The 21,942-nt window shown below is 41.2% G+C and overlaps 1 pseudogene; it reads left to right on the top strand.

Annotated features, from left to right (window-relative positions):
* Positions 1 to 12,679: 12,679 nt before the first annotated feature.
* On the top strand, positions 12,680 to 13,136 carry LOC102974265 (60S ribosomal protein L26-like; annotated as a pseudogene).
* The last annotated feature ends 8,806 nt before the right edge of the window (positions 13,137 to 21,942 follow it).

Below are 21,942 nucleotides of genomic sequence, written 5' to 3'. Positions count from 1 at the left end.
AGGATAAAGAAGATGTAGCACATATATACAGTGGAATATTACTCAGCCATAAAAAGGAATGAAATTGGGTCATTTGTAGAGACATGGATGGACCTAGAGACTGTCATACAGAGTGAAGTATGTTAGAAAGAGAAAAACAAATATTGCATATTAACACATATATGTGGAATCTGAAAAAATTGGTATAGACGATCTTATTTACAAAGCAGAAATAGAGACACAGACATAGAGAACAAACATATGGACACCAAGGGTGATGGGGGTGTGTAGGATGAATTGGGAGATTGAGATTGACATATATACACTATTGATACTATGTATAAAATAGATAACTAATGAGAACCTACTGTACAGCACAGGGAACTCTACTCAATGCTCTGTGGTGACCTAAATGGGAAGGAAATCCAAAAAAGAGGGGATATATGTATACGTATAGCTGATTCATTTTACTGTACAGTATAAACTAACACAATATTGTAAAGCAACTATACTCCAATAAAAAATAATAATAAAATAAAATAAATAAGCAAAAAATAATAATAATAATTTAAAAAAAACTCTCCCCTCCAATCCATTCTCTCTGTGGCTGCTAGATTCATTTTGCTAAAACCCTGTCTTATCTTGTTATTCCTCCACTCAAAAACCATCAGTGGCTCTTACTGCCTGTGGTATAAATAGTTTGTGTAATCCCATTAAAAAAATCTATTGTTTAGTGTAGCCACTTTCGTTAATTATCTCAGCTGGATCTTCTGGATAACTTGCTGCTGCTTCTACATCAGCACTTCCTGCTTCCCCTTGCACTTTTACGTTATGGAGATGGCTTCCTTCCTTCAATCTCATGAACCAACCTCTGCTAGCTTAAAACTTTTCTTCTGCAGCTTCTTCACCTCTCTCACCTTTCATAGAACTGAAGAGATTTAGGGCTTTGCTCTGGATTAGACTTTGGCTTAAGGGAATGCTGTGGCTGGTTTGATCTTCTATTCAAACTGCTAAAACTTTCTCTGTATTATCAGTAAGGCTGTTCTGCTTTCTTATCATTCCTCTGTTTACTGGAGTAGCACTTTTAATTTCCTTCAAGAACCTTTCCTTTGCATTCACAACTTGACTAACTGTTTGGTGCAAGAGGCCTAGCTTACAGCCTTTCTCAGCTTTCAACATGCCTTTGTTGCTAAGCTTAATCATTTTTAGCTTTTGGTCTAAAGTGAGAAATGTGTGACTCTTCCTTTTACTTGAACACTTAGAGGCCATTGTAGGGTTATTAATTGGACTAATTTAAATATTGTGTGTCTCAGGGCATAGGGAGGCCCAAGGAGAAGAAGAGAAATGAAGGAACAACTGGTCAGGAGAGCTATCAAAACACATACATTTATTAAGTTCACCATCTTATATAGGCACAGTTCATGGTGCCCCAGAACAATTACAATAGTAACATCAAAAATCACTAATCGCAGATCACCATAACAAATATAATAATAATGACAAAGTTTGAAATATTGCAAGAATTACTGAAATGCGACACAGAGACATGACATGAGAAAATTCTTTTGGAAGAATGGTGCTGATAGACTTGCTTGACACAGAGTTGCCACAAACCTTCAATTAATTAATTAATTTATTTATTTATTTATCACTGCATTGGGTCTTCACTGCTGCGCGCTGGCTTTCCTCTAGTTGTGGTAAGCAGAGGCTACTCTTTGTTGCGGTGTGCAGGCTTCTCATTGCGGTGGCTTCTCTTGCTGCGGAGCACAGGCTCTAGGCGCACGGGCTTCAGTAGTTGCAGCACATGGGCTCAGTAGGTGCAGCGCATGGGCTCAGTAGTTGTGGCTCATGGGCTCTAGAGCAAAGGCTCAGTAGTTGTGGCGCACGGGGCTTAGTTGCTCCGCCGTATGTGGGATCTTCCCAGACCAGGGCTCGAACCCGTGTCCCCTGCATTGGCAGGTGGATTCTTAACCACTGCGCTATCAGGGAAGTCCCAACCTTCAATTTTAAAAAATGCAGTGTTGGGAATTCCCTGGTGGTCCAGTGGTTAGGACTCCACACTTCCACTGCAGTGAGCACGGATTCCATCCCTGGTCGGGGAGCTAAGATCCTTCATGCAGCACGGCCAAAAAATTAAAAAAAAAAAAAAGCAGTATCTGCAAAGTGCAAAAAACGAGATATACCTGTACTTTCTTTTATCTATCTATCTATCTATCTATCATCTACCTGTCTTCTGTCTTTGTATCTGTATATTATCTATCTCTGTATCTGTATACCCATCTATATCTCTATCTAACTGGCTGTCATTTATTTATCTATCTCAGTATCCATTCATCTATCTATCTATCTATGATCTGTTTCACACTACTAGAATATAAGCCCCATGAAAGCAAGGACTTTGCCCATAATGTTTATTATTTTATAGCCACATCACTTCTCTGGCACAGAAAAGACCAAAAAGTATATGCTAGAAGAACAGTGACTAACTAGAATATGATTTTAAGGTCTTCACCATTCTGATCATGCTCTTCTGCATGTGTTCCTGTGTGTCAGCTTTCTCCTAACTTCTACCGAGAGAAAGAAGATCCCCACCCTCACTAAGGTTAGAGATGCTTGCTAAACCATCCACTTCTGGTCTCCTACGAGGCCTTCTGAGGGTGTCGAGAGGAGCATGCAGGGAAAATTTTACCACAGAGTTATGCAGGTGCCAGGTATTTCAGAGGTGAGCCAAAAAGGGTGCCTTGAAGACACAATAGCTTTCTGTTTTATTCTATTTAAAACATGTTTATTGAGGTTTAATTTAGATGCCATAAAATTTACCCATTTTAAGTGTAAAGTTTGTTGAATTTTAGTGAGTTCATACAGTTATTCAGCCATCACCACAATTCAGTTTCAGAGCACTTTCATCACCAGGAAAAATTCCCTTGTGCCTATTTGCAATCCATCTCTGCTCACACCCGCAGCCCTAGACAATCACTGATCTTTCTGTCTCTACAGTTTTGCATTTTCTAGAATTTTCATATAAATGAAATCATACAATATTTAGTCTTTTGTGTCTGCCTCCTTTCATTTAGCATAAGGCTTTTATTGTGTGTAATATTCTATCCTATAGATATACAACGTTTCATTTACTGATTTGCCAGTTGTTAAACACTGTTTCCAGTCTAAGGGCTATTATGAATACTACTGCTATGAATATTTGTATACAAGTGTTTTTGTGGACATACATTTTCATTTTTATGGGGTAGATACCTAGAAGTTGAATTGCTAGGTCAAATGATTAGTGCATGTTTAACTTTTTTAAAAGTGCCAGATAATTTTCCAAAGTGGTTGTCCCAACTTACATTCCCACTAGCAATGTATGTGTTTCTCCATATCTTCACCAATACTTGGTCAGTGTTTTTTGTTTTAGTCATCCTAGTAGGTATGTAGTGGTATCTCATCTTGGTTTTAATTAATTTGCATTTCTGTGGTGACTAATAATATTATCTTTTCATATACTTATTTGCCATTTATATATCTTCTTTGGTGAGGTGATTATTAAAATATTTTGCTCATTTCTTATTGGGTAGTTTGTCTTCTTATTGCTGAATTACAAAAGTTCTTTATATACTCTGGATTCAAGTCCTTTATCAGATACACGTTTTGCAAATATTTTCATTTTGTTAATGATGTCTTTTAAAGAGCAAAAGTTTTAATTTTGATGAAATTCAATGTGTTGATTTTGTCTTTGTGTTATATATAAGAATTCTTTGCCTAATCCCAGGTTGCAGAGATTTCATCCTATGTTTTCTTTCAGTTGTTATGAATGATGTAAGGTAAGGGTCAAGTTTCATCTTTTTGCATGTGTTTATTCAACTGTCCCAGCACCTTTTGTTAAAGGTCTATCCTTTCCCTCCCCATTGAATTACTTGGCACCTTCCTTGAAAACCAATTGATCACCAAGGTCTGTCACTGGACTCTCTATTCTCTTCCATCCATCTAAATGTCCCATGTTTTTCTTAAAAAATATTTATTTATTTATATATTTTGGCTGTGCCAGGTTTTAGTTGCGGCATGCGGACTCTTATTTGCAGCACGTGGGATCTTTGTTGTGACATGCAGGATCTAGTTCCCGACCATGGATTGAACCCAGGCCCCCTGCATTAGGAGCCCAGAGTCTTACCCACTGCCCCACCAGAGAAGTCCCTCAGTGTTTCTTAATTATTGTAGATTGGTAGTAAGTTTTAAAATCAGGTAAAGTCCTCAGATTTTGCACTTCTTTTTCAAAATCATTTTGGTATTCTAGGTTTTTTGCATTTCTGTGTAAATTTTAGGAACAGCTGTTAGTTTCTACCAAAAAGAAATCCCACTGGGATTTTGATAGGTATTACATTGAATCTATAGTACATCAATTTGGGGAAATTGCCATCTTAACAATATTGAATCTTTCAATCCATGAACATTGTGTATCTCCCATTTTTATAAATCCTCTTGAACTTCACTCAGCAATGCTGTGTAGTTTTCAGTATACAGATTTGCACTTCTGTTGTTTAATTACTCCCTGAATATTGTATTCTCTTGATGCTATTATAAATTAAAATTAATTCATTTTCAAATTGTTTGTTTATAGTTTATAGAAATACAATTAGCTTATTTATTTATTTTTTATTTATTTATTTTTGGCTGCGTTGGATCTTCGTTGCTGCAAGCGGGCTTTCTCTAGCTGCGGCGAGCAGGGGCTACTCTTCTTTGCGATGCGCGTACTTCTCACTGCGGTGGCTTCTCTTGTTGTGGAGCACAGGCTCTAGGCACGCAGGCTTTAGTAGTTGTGGTGCACAGGCTCAGTAGTTGTGGCTTATGGGCTTAGTTGCTCTGCAGCATGTGGGATCTTCCTGGACCAGGGATCAAACCCATGTCCCCTGCATTGGCAGGCAGATTCTTAACCACTGTGCCACCAGGGAAGTCCCATACAATTAGTTTTTGTGCATTGCTCTTTATCCTGGGATTTCATTAAACACACTTATTAGTTCTAGTCATTTCTTCACAGATTCTTTGCAATTAAAAGAACTTTTTTTCAGCTTCACTGAGATATAACTGACAAAAATTTAATATAAAGTGTACAACATGATGATTTGATGCACATATATATTGTGAAAGGATTCCCACCATCGAGTTAATTAACACATCCATTACCTCATGTATTTGCCTTTTTTTTTCTTTTTTGCTGTAAACACTCAAGTTTCGCTCTCAGCAAATTTCAGTTGTACAATTCATTATACAATACAATACAGTATCACCATGCTATACATTAGATCCTGAGACCTTATTCAACTTGTAGCTGAAAGTTTCTACCTTTTTTCCAGCCTCTCCCTGTTTTCCCCAACCCTCAAGCTCCTGGAGCCGCCATTCTGCTCTCTATGAGTTTGAGTTTTTTTAAAAAACTCCACAAATAAGTGATATCATGCAATATTTGTCTTTCTCTATCTGTCTTATTTCACATAGCATAATGCCCTCCAGGTCACAAACGGCAGGATTTCCTTCTTTTTTAAGGCCAAATAATATTCCGTGTGTTTACGTGTGTGTGTGTATCACATTTTCTTTATCCATTCATCTGCTGATGGACACTTAGGTTGTTTCCATACCTTGTCTATTGTGAATAATGCTGTAATGAACAAGGGAATAGAGATAGCTCTTCTTCTTCTTCTTCTTCTTTATTTTTTTTGAAGTATAGTTGATTTACAATATCATGTTAGTTTCAGGTATACAGCACAGTGATTCAGATATATAGTTATATAGATAGATAGATAGATAGACATATATATATATATATATATATTCTTTTTCAGATTCTTTTCCCTTATACATTATTACAAAATATTGAGTATACTTTCCTGTGCTATACAATAGGTCCTTGTTGGTTATCTATTTTATATGTAGTAGTGTGTATATGTTAATCCCAACCTCCTAATTTATCCCTCCCTCCCCCTCTTGAAGAAATATCTCTTGAGATAGTGATTTTGTTTCCTTGGGATATATATCCAGAAATGGGATTGCTGGATCATATGGTAGTTCTATCTTTAACTTCTTGAGGAACCTCCATACTGTTTTCCACAATGACTGTACCAGTTTACATTCCCACCAAAAGTGCACAAGGGTTCCCTTTGCAGTTTTTTATGTACAAGATCATGTTGCCTGAGGTTCACAGTAGCTTTTAAATTCTTTGCTTGCTGCATCTCGGTCAAGCCTCTCACTCCCTCCAGCTCCCAACACTATGGCCCCTCAAAATCCTTACTCTTGATAATATTAAAGACTCCTCCTCTGAGGGTAAGATAGAGTGTCCTAAGATTCCTCCTAAAGACTGGAACCTTCCACTAACAGTAGTGTTGACCTCCAGCTATGTAGCCTTCCACATCCATCTCTTCCAAAGATAAACATGTCACAAGAACCAAGAGCATGTGTTGATGCATCTACAATCCATATCCCCTTTGCCTCCGGAACTTGCCTATGTCTTTGCTTCAATTGTTGACCAACCATCCTACTGATGTCCATACTCTACCAGATTAAAGTAAAATTTTTGCCAAGAAAGTTTTTGTCTCTATTGATGCTGTCATTGTCTGCCCTGATCAATTGCTTATTTTATGTGTTACTCTGAAAGGGCTTTTTTTTTTTTTTTTTTGACTGCACCACCCTGACCAGAGATTGAACCTGTGCCCTCGGCAGTGAAAGCGCAGAGTCCTAACCACTGGACCACCAGGGAATTCCCTGAAAGGGCATTCTTTTTTTTTTTTCTTTTTTGACATCTTTATTGGAGTATAATTGCTTTACAATGTTGTGTTAGTTTCTGCTGTACAACAAAGTGAATCAGCTATACGTATGTATGTATCCCCATATCTCCTCCCTCTTGCGGCTCCCTCCCATGTTAGTTTCTGCTGTACAACAAAGTGAATCAGCTATACGTATGTATGTATCCCCATATCTCCTCCCTCTTGCGTCTCCCTCCCACCCTCCCTATCCCACCCCTCTAGGTTGTCACAAAACACCGAGCTGATCTCCCTGTGCCTATGCAGCTGCGTCCCACTAGCTATCTATTTTACCTTTGGTAGTGTATATATGTCCATGCCACTCTCTCACTTCGTCCCAGCTTACCCTTCCCCCGCCCTGTGTACTCAAGTCCATTCTGTATGTCTGTGTCCTTATTCCTGTCCTGCCCCTATATTCTTCAGAATGATTTTTTTTTAGATTCCATATATATATATGTTAGCATATGGTATTTCTTTTCCTCTTTCTGACTTACTTCACTCTGTATGACAGAGTGAAGTAAGTAAGTAACTGAATTTCGTTTCTTTTTATGGCTGAATAATATTCCCTGTATATATGGGCCACATCTTCTTTATCCATTCATCTGTCGATGGACACTTGGGTTGCTTACATGTCCTGGCTATTGTAAATAGAGCTGCAATAAACATTGTGGTACATGACTCTTTTTGAATTATGGTTTTCTCAGGGTATATGTGAAAGGGCATTCTTACTTTTAATTTCCAAATGGTGTGTGCAAGTACACATGCAGGGGTGGGGGTGGATATCTTGTGATAACACTCAGTTATCATCCAGTACTCAAGCCACACTTTAAGTCAAACTCTATACAACTTTTTTACATGTGTCACTGTTAATTCATTTGGCCTCCAATTGACCTAGTTTGGGAACTGTTTAGGATTTTATATTTAGTTCTCTCAGTTACATCTTGTTATATTCAGCTCATTGTTCTAGACTACTGAGATCTTTTTGCAGTCTAATTTTCAGCCATCCTATGTAATTTATCCCACCAAATTCATGTTGTCCTATATCTGGGCAGTAGATCACAGTCTTTATCCAAGTAAATTTTGAATAAAAAGCTCAGGGCAGGGACAGCTCACTGTGGCATGCCATTGGAGACCTTTCTTCTGGTTGCTTGTGTTCAACAGTTAGCACTCTTTAAGAAGGGCTGCTCAGTCAGTTACACATTGACTTATCCGTGCTTCCTTTTCATCTACTGTTAAATGATAATTATAGTACCCAACTCATAGGACTTTTGTAAGGATTAAATGATGAAACACCTGCAATGCGGCACAGGGCATGTGCTCAAGAAGGTGAGTAGTTATTATCTGGGGAGGCAGGGGCTTTATAGTCAACAGCTTGGCCTTTATCTTCATCTTGTCATTTCCTGGCTGTGCATCCTTAGACAAGTTATTTAACTTCTCTGAACCTCAATTTCTTCATCTTAAGAACAGTGCCCTCTTTACAAAGTTGTTGTGAGGATTAAACGGAATAATATAGGTAGAGTATTTAAGACAGTGTGTAACACTCAGTAAGTGTTTGTTGCAATGATTCTTTTTGACATTCATCTAGCACATGTTTTAATCTCCTCCCTCCATTCTCCTACCAAGATATTTCCAAAAGCTTGAAGATACTCAGACAGGTTTTCTTTAGCATTCCCCTGATCAACCTGTTTGGTAACTGAACTGGTAGGTTGCAGTTATGCTTCATTTTAATCAACTTTTAAAGCTCTTCTAGGGACTTCCTGGTGGTCCAGTGGTTAAGAATCTTCCTTCCAGTGAAGAGGACGTGGGTTCAAGCCTTGGTCGGGGAACTATGATCCCATATGGCGTGGGCAACTAAGCCCGCACGCCACAACTAGAGAAGCCCACGCACCACAACGAAGATCCTGCGTGCTACAACTAAGACCCAATGCAGCCAAATAGATAAATAAATAAATAAATATATTTTTTTAAAGATGGACCAGTGCTCCATTCTAATAAATAAATATATAAATAAATCTCTTCTAAACTTCTAAAAATACAAGCAAAATAATTATTGAAATGTTTAATTAATATATGTTATGGCTAGATTATTAATCTTGGATTCATTTTATGAGTGACTCCACCCTAGACTTGTGTGTTATATATGCTGTATGTACAGTTATAAGAGTATCCTGGAGACCCTTGGAAAGATTGGGATCATTTCATAGGCTGGGAAGTACAGCTTGATTATTCAAAATAATTATGAAGGTAAATATTTGGGTTTTTTTTTTTTTTTGCGGTACGCGGGCCTCTCACTGCTGTGGCCTCTCCCGTTGCGGAGCATTGGCTCCGGGCGCGCAGGCTCAGCGGCCATGGCTCACGGGCCCAGCCGCTCCGCGGCATGGGGGATCTTCCCGGACCGGGGCACGAACCCGTGTCCCCTGCATCGGCAGGCGGACTCTCAACCACTGCGCCACCAGGGAATCCCCTATATATTTGTTTTTAATCACTACATTTTCCTTTGACTTATTTGGTGCTGAGAATATTGCTCAGGAATACAACCTCCAATAATAATGCTGTTTCTATGAGAAAATGGTCTGCCCCACAATGGTCAGCTGAGGTGTGGAATCTAGGACTCACTGTGGTGAAAGCCAGATACTGCTTGCCAAATCACAACCCTCCTTATGTGTGGTAGTGGAAGAAATCTCAACTCTTAAAGGTATGATTTCCACAAAACAAACAATTCAAAAGCTCATGCCTTATAGCAACTGAGAATCAAGGCCTGACTTTTTTATGTTGTTTTTTCAAATTGCTGTGTCAGACTTTCTAAAAAGTTATCTGTGTGAGCATAACATGAAAACTTGCAAGTCAAACACATTTGGATCTTATTCTCCATTGTGCATCTTAAAAAAAATTTAGAGCACATTACCTGTCTTTTTCAACTCTCAGGATTTATTTTCCAAAATGGAGATAATAATTACCAAAAGGATTGTTCCAAAGATTAGATGATGAGTATAAAGTTCAGGGTCTGGTGCATGAGACGTGGTAGGTGCTCAATAAATGTTGGTTCCCTTCCTTCCTTTTTTTTATTGCCAGTGGTGATCCATTAAAAAATACGAAGGAAGTGAGACAAAACTAATTTTTTTAACTTGGCTCTGGTTTGAGCTGGCTCCTTTAAAAGATACAAAGAGAAAGTTTTCAATTTTTTTCCTTTTTTAAATGGAAACCCGGCGGAGTTTTTAGCTGTGGAAGATGAGGCCCCTGCTGAGGAGCTTTAAAAAAATATTGGTACCCTCATTCTACCCATAGAGACTACGATCTGATTGGACTAGGGGGTGGCCTAGGCATTAGGATTTTTTTAAAGTATAGTTTACGTACAACAAATTGCACACATTTAGGTGTACAGGTCAATGAGTTTTGACCATTGTTCACCCTCTTCTAACCACCATCCTAATTAAGGTAGAGATCTTTTACATTACCCAGAAATGTCCCTTTCCTGTCAGTCTGTCCCACCCCCACCCTAAGTAACACATGTTCTGATTTCTATCACCATAAATTAGTTTCAACTGTTTTTTAATTCCACACGAAACTTATAAATGGAATCAAACAGTATATACTCACTTGTGTCTTGCTCAATATACTTTTGAGATTCATCAATGTTAATATGGATATCAATAATTTCTTCTTATTATTCTTATTCTTATTACTATGCTTTTAAATACAAAAAATTAACAATTTGTTTATCTCCTGTTGGAGGACACTTAGTTTGTTTCCAGGTTTCATTATTATGAATAAAGGTGCTATAAACGTTCCTATATGATTTTTGTGTACATATATTTTCATTTCTCTTGGGTAGATGCTTGGAAGTGGAATTCCTGGTCATAGTGTGGGTATATTCTTTACAATAAACTGCCAAACTGTTTACCAAAGTGGTTGTACTATCTTATCCCCCACTAGCAATGTACACAAGTTCTAGGAGCTCCACGTCACTCTTAACACTTGACATTTGTCATTCCTTTAAAATGCAGCCATTCTAGTGGGTAAGAAATTGTATCTCACGGTTTTAATTTGCATTTCTCTGATGAATAATGAGGTATTCACACAAATTTACATGGTATTTTCACGAACACTGGTAAAAACCGTTTTATGTGTGTACTAGTGATTCATATAACTTCTGAAATGTCTGTTTTGAAATCAAGTGTTTTCTCCATTTTTAAAAACTGGGTTTTCTTTTTATTATTGATTTGGAGGAGTTCTTTAGTTGACTCCTGTTTGGGCTACCCTGTACCTGCTTTTGTTATTCTTATACAGTCAGTAAGAGTTTTTAACTTGTAATAGCCCCATGTTAGTACCGCTATGGAGAATGCGGGGAGAAAGAATATTGGCGTGCAGGGGTGCAGAGGGGCAGAGAGGAGAGAAATCTCAGGAGGCTTGAGAGTGTACAGGGTTGTCAAGAGGAATCAAGCTGGTAGCAGGCTGGCTGAGGGAGCCATGGAAGAAGACTTGCAGCCACCCTCTCAGGAGGAGCCCCCTGAAATCTTGGGTAGGTGCTGGACTTCCACACAGCCCCGAGAACAGGGACCCAGATTAAATATATATGTGTATATATTTATGCACATATATAGTTATCTGTGTATATATGTATGTAGCTGTGTATATATATATATGTATATACACATATACATATTATATATGTGTGTGTGTGTGTGTGTATATATATCAATATATATACATATATATGTATATATATATATCACCAGAAGGCTGGTGTACTTGGATGCTTTTGTGTCAAAGACACGATTCAGGCCCTTTTCAAAAGTTTTAAAAAAATTTTTATTGAAGTATAGTTGATTTACAATGTTGTGTTAATTTCTGCTGTACAGCAAAGTGATTTAGTTATACATATATATACACATTATTTTTCATATTCTTTTCCATTATGGTTTATCACAGGACACTGAATATAGTTCCCTGTGCTATACAGTAGGAACTTGTTGTTTATCAGGCCCTTTTATAAGTGATCTAGAAAACTAATATGTGACCCAACTTCTTCCTCTCTGTGAACTCCCCGAGGGCGGCAACAAATTCTTTTAGAGTTTCTTAAAATAGAAAAAATCCAACTTGTGATGCCACAGAATATTGGCTCCTCTGTCGTGTTCTTGGTTCTCCTCTCAGCAGTCATTTGCTTAGGTTACAGGTACAATTAGCAAGCTAAGGCTTTAATGTATGGGTAGAGGCTTATTATTATTACCAGCTTTAATGTGACTGTGGCTTAAGTCTTATTATTTTTGGACTTCAGTCATTACTGTCATTATTAGTTCTGCTGATCATCAGTCATTTCAGAGACAAAATCAATAAAACACCAGGAACTGGAATACAAAGGGCAGTATAATCAACTCTGTTATTCAGGGATTCATTAATTCAAGTCCCCAATTTAGAATTTATTAGAGTTTCCCCATTGGATATGCATTCGAGTTTAACTCTGTTTTGTCAGTAGCAAAAGACATTGCAAAGCCGAATGATAAACAAGATTGCAAGAGGAATGTTCACTCAAAGAAAACAGTAGGATGAGAACATTGGGAACTCATTTGAGGTTTCCATGTACTTAAACAATTAGAAGCATGCATGTATTACACTAAGATATCACAGTGTATTTTGCTGATTTATTTTCCTCTCTGTGTCCCTCATTAAACAGAGCTTGGTTAAGGGCAGGAACAATGCCCCCTGCACAGAGTCGGTACTTAGCATGTGTTAGCTCAATGAGCAGGTCCTTCCGTGCGGCGTGGAGGGCTTAGGTGTTAGACTCATGGGTTCTTACGCGTGTGTGTGTGTGTGTGTGTAAAACTCTGTCAGTAGGGTCCACTAAGCTGGAGTTGGGAGTGCAAGAGGTTTGTCTGTATAAGATAAAAGAGGGGTTCTTCCCTTTTGCGGCCATTGCCGAAATGAAGTTCAATCCCTTTGTGACTTCTGACCGAAGCAAGAACCAGAAAAGGCATTTCAATGCGCCTTCCCACATTTGCAGGAAGATTATGTCTTCCCCTCTTTCTAAAGGGCTGAGACAGAAGTACAATGTCCGATCCATGCCCATCTGAAAGGATAATGAAGTTCAGGTTGTAGGAGGGCACTACAAAGGGCAGCAAATTGGCAAAGTAGTCCAGGTTTACAGGAAGAAATATATCATCTACACTGAACGAGTGCAGTGGGAGAAAGCTAATGGCACGACTGTCCATGTGGGCATGCACCCCAGCAAGGTGGTTATCACCAGGCTAAAACTGGACAGAGACCGCAAAAAGATCCTTGAAGGTAAAGCCAAATCTCGCCAAGTAGGAGAGGAAAAGGGCAAATATAAGGAAGAAACAATGGAGAAGATGCAGGAATGAAGTAATCTTGTATACAACTTTCATTAAAAACTGTTAAAATGGAAAAAAAAAGAAGATAAAAGAGGGGAAGAAGCAGGACTGTGTAGGAAAAGCCTGAGACCATGATCTGAGAGAGTCTTGGATGACCCACTGGGAAGCTCTGGAACAAGATTGCCCATCAGAACAGGTCCACATTGGGCCAAAACTACCAGGCCCTAGTATCCTGCCATGCTTAGCTGTTGGCTAGGGGTTGCTGAAAAGGAGCATGACCTCAGCTCCTAAGCCGATCCTGAGGCAGATGCTGAAGATGCTGATCACTGGAGGCTGTCAGCCAGCAGGGCTCCATGCAGCCAAGCAGCCACTTCTTTCCTGAAGGGAGATCTCCCCACCTCTCCTCTGACCTTTCTCTCATCCTCTCCTCTGTGTATTGGGAGACAGAGAGCTCCATTTCGCCAGGGCGCCCGGAGTCCCCAGTATTGGGCTGACATTATAAGAGTCAGTCAGCCAAGAGGAAGAGGCTGTGAATTACCACTGTGGTCCACCACCAGTGGGAAGTGCCAAACCCCAGCCAGGGCAGGGACAGATTTGGATGGCACTGGCTGACCCCCGAAACCCCCGGGGCTGGCTGATCTGGTTTGCCCTGGTCGTTTCAGTAACCTCACAGGGCCAAGACCACACATCTTACACAATTGAATTTTATGGCCCCACCTAGGATGCTATGAGGGGATTTTGTTGAATCTTTATCTTCAATTATAAAAGTCAAATGTGGTCTTTGTAGAAAATTTAGACAATGCAACATATTCTAGGGAATAGGGTAAAAATCTGTCATAATATCACCTCCCAAAGACAATTATTAGCAATTTTGTGTTTTCTCTTCCAGTTACATACATAACAAAATATCCCCCCCTCTCCATTTATCAAATGTCACGTACATTTCACAAAGACAGACAATTGTTGTTCGTTCTTTAGCATAGCCTGGGACTGGACTGAGAAGTTCCCAGGCTAAAGTCAGATGATGGAGTGGTTTAGAGGAAGGAGGGCGGGCTGGGGAAGGTGGAGCAGTCACTTCCAAAGCTGTATTTTGCTTTGGGCGCTCTTTGAGGGTAGAACTGAGGATCCTGGGACCTCATCATGAAAGCACTTCTTTCCTCTCTTTGTCTTGGGGTCAGGTTGGGCTTGTGGATGTTTATGGGTCTGGAAAAAAACACGGGGCTAAGGCAAACTCACACTTTGGGTCCATACGGGTGTATGACTGCCACCCATGCCACCATGCAGAATGGCAGACCAACTCATCTAACTAACATTTACTAAGTGCCTATGTGTCATAGAATATTCTTCTTGCCCTGAAGGAGTATAAAGTATAGTGAGGGAGATGGGAAAACTGAACCTTAAAATACATTCTGGGACTTCCCTCGTGGCGCAGTGGTTAAGAATCCACCTGCCAAGGCAGGGGACACGGGTTCCAGCCTTGGTCCGGGAAGATCCCACATGCCGCGGAGCAACTAAGCCCGTGCATCACAACTACTGAGCCCGCCTGCCTAGAGCCCGTGCTCCACGACAAGAGAAGCCATCGCAATGAGAAGCCCATGCACCGCAACGAACAGTGGCCCCTGCTCACCTCAATGAAGACCCAATGCAGCCATAAATAAATAAATAAATAAGCTTATTTTAAAAATAAGTAAATAAGATGAAATACATTCTGATATCTACTAAGTAGCAAGAGGTACATGATACAATGAGAGAATAAAGGAGGGAGTGTTTATCTGCAACTTATGTGTCAGGTCTCCATGACTGCGTTGGCTCTCTAGAGAAAGGGGCAGTCAAGGGTGAGACAACACCATGTGTAAAACACAAGAGTGAGAGGTATGCTTGGGGAAGAGACTGATGCTTAGTGAGACCGAAAACTGGGCACGAAAGGGATGGGGCTTTGGATGATTAATTTCACTGAATTAAAAAAATAATGACCGAATCCTTATTAGGTGTTGAGCTGGGGGTACAAATGAAATAAGATGGAATTTTAAGTCACAGTGCTATTGAGAATGAACCAGGAAACATTGATTGAGACCTAGCAGATTCAAGAATTCCAGAGTTCTACTATAGCAGTTCTCAAAGTCTAACTCAAGCCAGATATACTTTTAGTAATACCAAATTCTTGGTCCTCCCGTCCAGGAGAAGTTACAACTGAAATATAAAAATTAACCAAATAATTTAGTTTATAATTCCTTTTAAACAAACTCTTTCTAGAGTGTGCAGTTTTAAAACATATCTAATGCACATATATTGTTATGGGCTGAATTGTGTCCCCCCAGATTTATATATTTGGGGGAAGTTCTAACCCCAATACCCCAGAATGAGACTAGAATTGGAAATAGGACATTTAAAGAGGTGATTAAGTTAAAATAAGCTGTTAGAGTGGGCCTTAATCCAATCTGACTTTGTGTCCTTTTTTAAAATTTTTATTTATTTTATTTTTGGCTGTGTTGGGTCTTCATTGCTGCATGCGGGCTTTCTCTAGTTGCGGTGAGCGGGGGCTACTCTTCATTGCGGTGCACGGGCTTCTCATTGCAGTGGCTTCTCTTGTTGCGGAGCATGGCCTCTAGGCACGGGCTTCAGTAGCTGTGGAACACAGGCTCAGTAGTTGTAGCTCATGGGCTCTAGAGCGCAGGCTCAGTAGTTGTGGCACGCAGGCTTAGTTGCTCCGCAGCATGTGGGATCTTCCCAGAGCAGAGTTCGAACCCGTGTTCCCTGCATTGGCAGGCGGATTCTTAACCAGTGTGCCACCAGGGAACTCCCCTGTGTCCTTTTAATAAGAGGAAATTTAGACGCACAAAGAAACAACAGGGGCATGAATACACAGAGGAAGGACCATGTGGGATTACAGCTAGAAGGCAATCATCTGCAGGCCAACGAGAGAGGCCTCAGGAGAAACCAACCCTGCTGACACCTTGATCTTGGACTTCCAGCCTCCAGAACTATGAGAAAATAAGTCTCTGTTAAGTCACTCAGTGTATGGCATTCTGTTCTGACAGCCTTCGAAAACATATACATATGATCTGGCCAGATGCAGATCAATGCAAATGGTACATGCATTTTAACACAGACTTTTGTTGTTTTTGTGTTTAAAAGTCTATACTTCATCCTGTAGAAATCAGGAACCATGTAGAGTTTTTGAACAGAGTAGTGACAAGATAAGATCTCTGTTCTAAAAAGAGAATTCTGATGTCAACCAGGAGGCCAGACTGGAAAGAAGCTAGAAATCTAATGAGAGGTGTTGACCTCCAGTGGAGGCTCATCCTCGGTCTAAAGTTTCAGAAATATCTGGAGGGTAATGCTGAGAGCAGGGGTGCATTAGTGAGCTCATGATGGGAAAGGTATTTTGCACAGTTATACCCATAGGCCTGAATTTAAACTTTCATCACCGGCTAGACTAGCCTGGATGGCAAAACATTCTGGGGGAAGTTGTCTTCGCTTGTCTGTGAGATCCCTGAGTGTTGGACACCAGTCTCTTATAGAAAACTGGTGCATTTCTTTTTCAAATGTTTGCTCTTCTTCATTTGGTGACTTGTCAACTCAGATATCTGCTTGTTGTGCAGGAAAACTTACTTCCTTAGTGGGTAAAGAGATTTTACAAATCCAGCATGGAAGCAAAAGAATAATTTTGGACTTGAAATCAAGACCCCAGGGACACATACAGTGGAATACTATTCAGACTTAAAAAGAAGGCAATCCTGCTATATGCGACAACACAGATGAACCATGAGGATCTTATGCTAAGTGAAATGAGTCAGTTGCAGAAAGACAAATACTATATGATTCTACTTATATGGGGGTATGTAAAATAGCCAAATTCATAGAATCAAAGAATGGAATGGTGGTTGCCAGGAGCTGGAAAGAGAGGGAAATGGGGAATTTAATCAACAGGTATTAAATTTATTTAAGCAAGATGAATAAGTTCTAAAGAATAAGTGCTATACCACCCCATGCCTACAGTCAGCAATAGTGTATTGTACACTTAGATCTCAGGTTAAATGTTCTTACCACAATAAAATTAAAAATGTTTAAGAAAATAGGGTTCAAACTCTGACTTGTTTAAAAGGCTGCTGAGGGGGTCTTCCCTGGCGGTCCAGTGGTTGAGACTCTGCACTTCTAATGCAGGGGGCGTGGGTTCGATCCCTGGTAGGGGAACTAAGATCCCACATGCTGCGAAGTATGGCCCAAATAAATAAAATAAAAATAAAAAGCTGCTGATTTGCTTAGGGCTCAGGGCTTTTTCCTCCTCTAGGCCTTGATTTGCCCATCTGTAAAATGGAGAGACGAAGAAAACAAACAGTTATTCAGTCCTCTTATGTCTGAGACACTATATACACATTATCCTATTCAATACTCAGAATAAGTCTGTTAAATATTACTCGACACGTTTGGCAGATGAGAAAGCCTTAGTTTGTCCAAGGAAGCAGGGTTTATACTCGGGTCTAAAGTTTCATGGCCCGTGCTTTCTAAGGTTCCTTCCAAGGCCAAAATGCTGTAATTCATGTGTGTCTGAAACGTTTTGGCTGAATAAACACTAACGACTGATCAAGCTGCAACAGTAAAGACAATAGATTCTCCAGTGATTACTAAGTGGCTATGGAAGAACCACTCACCCTGCAGGGAAACACGGTTTCTCACTGGAAGAGAATATAACAGATAAAAGGTGGCCAACAATCAATTTTTGAGCAGCAGATGGCATTTTCTTGGGTTGAAATTGTAGGAGGCTGGAATTTGGCAAGTGCTCTAGGCATTATGAAGAATAAATGCTCTGAATCTCCAATGGCTTTAGGAGTGGAACAGGCATGTTAGATCCAGGTAAAGGGGCATCTTTTGTAGTTGCCTCTAAAAGGATCTCCTCCTCCACTGACATGAAGCAAAGGAGAATAATCCAGGTCTCCCGTTTCCAAGGCTAGTGTTCTTTCATTGTCCTCAAGTAGCTTTAAGCTCTGATTGAGAAAACATGTACAACACATATCTGTTCATTTCTTCATTCACTGACTCAAAAGCACTTATTGGACAATTTCAATGTGTCAGCACAGAGTTGTATACAGAGATATAAAAGCAGAGTCTCTGTTACACTTGATTTTGTCCCTCCCAAATTCGTATGTTGAAGCCCTAACCCCAGCACGTTAGAATGTAACACTGTTTGGATACAGGATCTTGTTTTTTTTTAACTTGGAGTATAGTTGATTTACAATGTTGTGTTAGTTTCAGGTGTACAGCAAAGTGAATCAGTTATACATATACCTATATCCACTCTTTTTTAGACTCTTTTCCCATAGAGGCCATTACAAAGTATTGAGTAGAGTTCCCTGTGCTGTACAGTAGGTCCTTATTAGTTATCTATTTTATGTATAGTAGTGTGTACATGTCAATTCCAATCTCCCAATTTATTCCTCCTCCCCCACCCCCGACGTAGGGTCTTTAAGGAAATGATCATGTTAAAATGGGGCCCTTGGGGACACCTATGACTGTCATCCTACGAAGAAGAGATTAGGACACAGGCACAACAGACAGAAAGATGACCACATGAAGACACAAGAAGATGGCCAACTGCAAGCCAGGGAGAGAGGCCTCCGAAGAAACCAACCCTGGGACTTCCCTGGTGGAGTAGTAGTTAAGACTTGTGCTCCCAGTGCAGGGGGCCCAGGTTCGATCCCTGGTCAGGGAACTAGATCCCACACGCATGCTACAACTAAGAGTCCGCATGCCACAACTAAGGATCCCGCATGCTGCAACTAAGGAGCCCACATGCCGCAACTAAGACCCGGCACAACCAAATAAATAAATATTTAAAAAAGAAGAAGAAGAAGAAACCAACCCGGCTGCCACCTTCATCTTGGCCTCCAGAATGGTGAGAAAATTAACTTCTGTTATTTAAGCCACCTGGTCTGTGGTATTTTGTTACAGCCACTCTAGCAGACTAATGCAGTCTCCCTGCTTTGCAGAAGTTTCAGGGACACAAAGCAGGCAGTAAGCCACAGAGGGGTGTCCAGGGAGGCACAGGCACACACAGGTGGGACTTCCTCCTCAGACTGCAGAGGGCGGGGGTCAGGAGACGATGCCCGGAGAAGCGTCACCACAGCCGAGTCCTCAAAGATGAGTAGGAGGTAACCAGGAGTCAACGTGAGCAGAGGTAGAGGGAATCTTTGGAGACAAGAAAGAACATGGCACCTGAAGGGAATGACAAGTCGTTCAAAACGCAACGATGGGGCTTCCCTGGTGGCGCAGTTGTTGAGAATCTGCCTGCCAGTGCAGGGGACACGGGTTCGAGCCCTGGTCCGGGAAGATCCCACATGCCATGGAGCAACTAAGCCTGTGAGCCACAACTACTGAAGCCCATGCGCCTAGAGCCTGTGCTCTGCAGCAAGAGAAGCCACCGCCATGAGAAGCCCGTGCACCGCAATGAAGAGTAGCCTCGCTCACCACACTAGAGAAAGTCCGCGTGCAGCAATGAAGACCCAACGCAGCCAAAAATAAATAAATAAATTTATTTTTAAAAAAAATTGCAACGATGGGAGAAAATGCGAGTGCAATTGTGTGTTTCTGACACAAGCACACTAGGAGTTCAGAGACAAGAGGCATTATTAACGGCAACAAGGATAATATCTTATATTTTTACAGCACTTTACAGTCTGTAAAACACTTTCTCAGGCCTTATCTCTCAGCGGCAACCGGAGAATTGAACCATTTCAAACACGTGGCAAATGAGGGTTGAGAGGCTAAATGGCTTGGCTGCAGCTTTACAGGAAGTTAGTGGTAGAGTCGAACCTAAAGCTCAGGGCTCTTTCTTCCCAAGTCCAAGTGGGATGCGGGGGTCAGAGGGCCCTTCGACAAGCACAGCTTATGCTTCCTTGTTCCTGACTTTGCTCATAGAGCTGCACACAGGGCAGCCTGAGGACAGAGCAGCCCAGGTTTGGTGGGTCCTACCGGACAGGAAGGAGCTGGAGTAGAGCTCCACAGCATCCTAACACACCACCTCCTAGGGCGGAAACAAGAGCGCTGACCTCTGCTCATCCTTTCACTCACTCTGTCTCTAATGAAAGGGTGTTTTAGTTCAAATGGAGACAAGAGTAATAGTGCCCACACCGCCAGCTCTCCTGCCCTGCCTGCCTCTCAGGCAGGACGTTTTTAACTCCAGGGACCCCATCCAGGGATGGACATTGTGCAACATGGCAGGGGAATCCCCTTAGGGTTGATGTGCTAGAAAGGTGAAAGAACAGTAAAAATGTGCTAGGTGTTTTACAAATGCAAGAGAGTCTTCTTATCTGTTTGGAATGGATTGTGTTTAGGACCCTGGAAAGGGGAGAAGGAAAGGTTCTGAGCAGTCATTTCTCCCTCACTCTTTGCCTGCATCCGTGTAGCAGATGGTGTAGGTTCTCCTACCCCCCATATCCCTTGGTTTAACTGTTTCCATAGTTCTGGCCTGAATATCAACTGCCAGTGCCTGGGTCTTTTGGGAAGAGGGCATTCTCCAGATGCCGGTGACCACTGTGCCTTCACCTGCCGCAGACTGGGACTTCCAGGGAATTCATGCCTCCTGGGAACAGCTCTCCACCATAGTGTAATGTGATCTGGTGGATAAGCACCCCAGCTCCTTTCTCTCTTGTGGGGTAACTACACTGACTCCCAGAGATCTCCAGTCGAATGAAGCTCTGGTTGTCCATAGTGGTGACTTGCTTAATATCACAACAGTTACTGGTGTCTGTTCCTTTCCTATCTCACTTCCCCACTCCTCTACCAGTATCTCCAAGAGTCACCTTCCAAACGGACCACTTGCACTCTGATCCTTGTCTCATGGTTTGCTTCTGGAGAAACCCAGCGAGGACCATGCTCCCAGTCCAATGAGTATTTTGCTGCTTTGGACATTGTGAAAGGGGATGGGGAGGACATTATGAAAGGGGATGGCCTTCCTATGCCCTTACAAGCTAGGGAGATACAGACAAATCATTCATCCATTCATGCGTTCTTCACTCAGCAAGTACTTATTAAGCATTGATCTCGTGCCAAGCACCATGCTGGGGGCCAGCTGGAAATCTCACCTCCTAGGGCTCTGAGGAATCATCCATCACCCACATCCTAGCTCACACACCCAGGCCAGCACTACCTGGATTAGAGGTGGGAGTGGTACCCGGAGAGGCTTCATGTGAAGGAGGTAGGGGCTCAAAAAGGGGAGGAGAAGACAGAGGTTCTGGGAGTCTGTCGGGGCAGGGGGGAGGGGTTGGCGAATGACATGAGTAAACGAAGGCCAGTGGGTGGGAATGAAATTCACTTCTGCAAGGGGCAAAGGCTCTGGGCTTGGTGAGCGCTTGATTCTTGGGTTCATTAACTGTCAGGGCTGAGAAGGGCCTCAGAGGTCACAGGCAGATCTCCCTCATTTGACTTCCCTGAAAACTGAGGGCCAAAGAAGAGAAAATTATTTCCTCAGCCCTTTATGCTCTGAGTGTTCTTCCTCTTGAGAGAAATAGGCTAGATCAATGTTTCTTTAACCCTTTTTCATTAAAGCCCAGGAACCGTTGTAGACATTTTTCCTAATTGCCCCCTCCAATGAAATCTTAATACCACAGGTATTTGTATATCTGTTATGTACTATATGTCTATTCATATGCTATATACATAAAAAGTAAGATTTTTTTTCAACCTCCAAGAACCAATATTTGCCCCCTTGGGGGCGATATTGCCCTTGTTTAGGATGCATGGGACAGAGAGACTAAATGTGGCCAGGTTTCCTAGGCCTTGAAACTCAGGCAAAGAAACTGAATTTGGTGCAGTAAGCAATAGGGAGCCATAGTAGGTTCTTGAGCAGGGGAGATGGA

The sequence above is a fragment of the Physeter macrocephalus genome, chromosome 4 (assembly GCF_002837175.3).
Source record: "Physeter macrocephalus isolate SW-GA chromosome 4, ASM283717v5, whole genome shotgun sequence".
Taxonomy (NCBI): Eukaryota; Metazoa; Chordata; class Mammalia; order Artiodactyla; family Physeteridae; genus Physeter; species Physeter macrocephalus.
Note: the sequence above shows the minus strand (reverse complement) of the source record. Positions and strands in the feature narration are given on the sequence as shown.